Source organism: Sinohyriopsis cumingii, chromosome 7 (genome assembly GCF_028554795.1).
Source record: "Sinohyriopsis cumingii isolate HCF-2022 chromosome 7, ASM2855479v2, whole genome shotgun sequence".
In the NCBI taxonomy this organism is placed as follows: Eukaryota; Metazoa; Mollusca; class Bivalvia; order Unionida; family Unionidae; genus Sinohyriopsis; species Sinohyriopsis cumingii.
The window spans coordinates 37268630-37271984 of record NC_142967.1 but is presented as its reverse complement, the minus strand read 5'-3'; positions in this window follow the sequence as shown (position 1 = coordinate 37271984).

Sequence of the window (3355 nt, the reverse complement as noted above, 5' to 3'; positions counted from 1 at the left end):
TTTCTAGTTTTTTGTTTTTCATATGCCTGTTAATAAATAGAATTGAAGGAAAGTTGAACCTGTACACTTGATCATTTTTATTAGTTCATGGAACATAATCGATCATCAGATATGACCACCAATTCAGATCTCATCCTACCATTAGCAAAAGCAAGAAAAAAAGTATGGTCTTCCTACATCACTGTGTTGAACTCTACCATATTAAATCAGTATGGTCATCCCACATCACTGTGTTGAACTCTACCATATTAAATCAGTATGGTCATCCCACGTCACTGTGTTGAACTCTACCATATTAAATCAGTATGGTCATCCTACGTCACTGTGTTGAACTCTACCATATTAAATCAGTATGGTCATCCTACGTCACTGTGTTGAACTCTACCATATTAAATCAGTATGGTCATCCCACATCACTGTGTTGAACTCTACCATATTAAATCAGTATGGTCATCCTACGTCACTGTGTTGAACTCTACCATATTAAATCAGTATGGCCATCCCACGTCACTGTGTTGAACTCTACCATATTAAATCAGTATGGTCATCCCACGTCACTGTGTTGAACTCTACCATATTAAATCAGTATGGTCATCCCACGTCACTGTGTTGAACTCTACCATATTAAATCAGTATGGTCATCCCACGTCACTGTGTTGAACTCTACCATATTAAATCAGTATGGTCATCCCACGTCACTGTGTTGAACTCTACCATATTAAATCAGTATGGTCATCCCACGTCACTGTGTTGAACTCTACCATATTAAATCAGTATGGTCATCCCACGTCACTGTGTTGAACTCTACCATATTAAATCAGTATGGTCATCCCACGTCACTGTGTTGAACTCTACCATATTAAATCAGTATGGTCTTCCTACGTCACTGTGTTGAACTCTACCATATTAAATCAGTATGGTCATCCCACGTCACTGTGTTGAACTCTACCATATTAAATCAGTATGGTCATCCCACATCACTGTGTTGAACTCTACCATATTAAATCAGTATGGTCATCCCACATCACTGTGTTGAACTCTACCATATTAAATCAGTATGGTCATCCCACATCACTGTGTTGAACTCTACCATATTAAATCAGTATGGTCATCCCACGTCACTGTGTTGAACTCTACCATATTAAATCAGTATGGTCATCCCACGTCACTGTGTTGAACTCTACCATATTAAATCAGTATGGTCATCCCACGTCACTGTGTTGAACTCTACCATATTAAATCAGTATGGTCATCCCACGTCACTGTGTTGAACTCTACCATATTAAATCAGTATGGTCATCCCACATCACTGTGTTGAACTCTACCATATTAAATCAGTATGGTCATCCCACATCACTGTGTTGAACTCTACCATATTAAATCAGTATGGTCATCCCACATCACTGTGTTGAACTCTACCATATTAAATCAGTATGGTCATCCCACATCACTGTGTTGAACTCTACCATATTAAATCAGTATGGTCATCCCACATCACTGTGTTGAACTCTACCATATTAAATCAGTATGGTCATCCCACATCACTGTGTTGAACTCTACCATATTAAATCAGTATGGTCATCCCACATCACTGTGTTGAACTCTACCATATTAAATCAGTATGGTCATCCCACATCACTGTGTTGAACTCTACCATATTAAATCAGTATGGTCTTCCTACATCACTGTGTTGAACTCTACCATATTAAATCAGTATGGTCATCCCACATCACTGTGTTGAACTCTACCATATTAAATCAGTATGGTCATCCCACGTCACTGTGTTGAACTCTACCATATTAAATCAGTATGGTCATCCCACGTCACTGTGTTGAACTCTACCATATTAAATCAGTATGGTCATCCCACGTCACTGTGTTGAACTCTACCATATTAAATCAGTATGGTCATCCCACGTCACTGTGTTGAACTCTACCATATTAAATCAGTATGGTCATCCCACGTCACTGTGTTGAACTCTACCATATTAAATCAGTATGGTCATCCTACGTCACTGTGTTGAACTCTACCATATTAAATCAGTATGGTCATCCCACGTCACTGTGTTGAACTCTACCATATTAAATCAGTATGGTCATCCCACGTCACTGTGTTGAACTCTACCATATTAAATCAGTATGGTCATCCCACGTCACTGTGTTGAACTCTACCATATTAAATCAGTATGGTCATCCCACGTCACTGTGTTGAACTCTACCATATTAAATCAGTATGGTCATCCCACGTCACTGTGTTGAACTCTACCATATTAAATCAGTATGGTCATCCTACGTCACTGTGTTGAACTCTACCATATTAAATCAGTATGGTCATCCCACGTCACTGTGTTGAACTCTACCATATTAAATCAGTATGGTCATCCTACGTCACTGTGTTGAACTCTACCATATTAAATCAGTATGGTCATCCCACGTCACTGTGTTGAACTCTACCATATTAAATCAGTATGGTCTTCCTACATCACTGTGTTGAACTCTACCATATTAAATCAGTATGGTCATCCCATGTCACTGTGTTGAACTCTACCATATTAAATCAGTATGGTCTTCCCACGTCACTGTGTTGAACTCTACCATATTAAATCAGTATGGTCATCCCACGTCACTGTGTTGAACTCTACCATATTAAATCAGTATGGTCATCCCACGTCACTGTGTTGAACTCTACCATATTAAATCAGTATGGTCATCCCACGTCACTGTGTTGAACTCTACCATATTAAATCAGTATGGTCATCCTACGTCACTGTGTTGAACTCTACCATATTAAATCAGTATGGTCATCCCACGTCACTGTGTTGAACTCTACCATATTAAATCAGTATGGTCATCCCACGTCACTGTGTTGAACTCTACCATATTAAATCAGTATGGTCATCCCACGTCACTGTGTTGAACTCTACCATATTAAATCAGTATGGTCATCCTACGTCACTGTGTTGAACTCTACCATATTAAATCAGTATGGTCATCCCACATCACTGTGTTGAACTCTACCATATTAAATCAGTATGGTCATCCCACATCACTGTGTTGAACTCTACCATATTAAATCAGTGCTGCATGTGGTACAAAAAATTATTGGCTAAAATAGAAGCAACTGCATCTGATAGAATGGTTAGAACCGCACAGAAATCTCAAACATTGTGGCCAAACAATTCTTGAAGAATTCCTCAAATGAGAGTTATTCTGAAAACTTCTGCCATGTCAAAAACTTTAAAGAACCTGTTCCTCTAAATTTCAAATCTGCTAATGCTCCAGATTACCAATAAGCCTTTCCGAGTTACAAGAATCTTTTAATAGAGCCCATGACACTTCCACTGTCAACTTTGGAA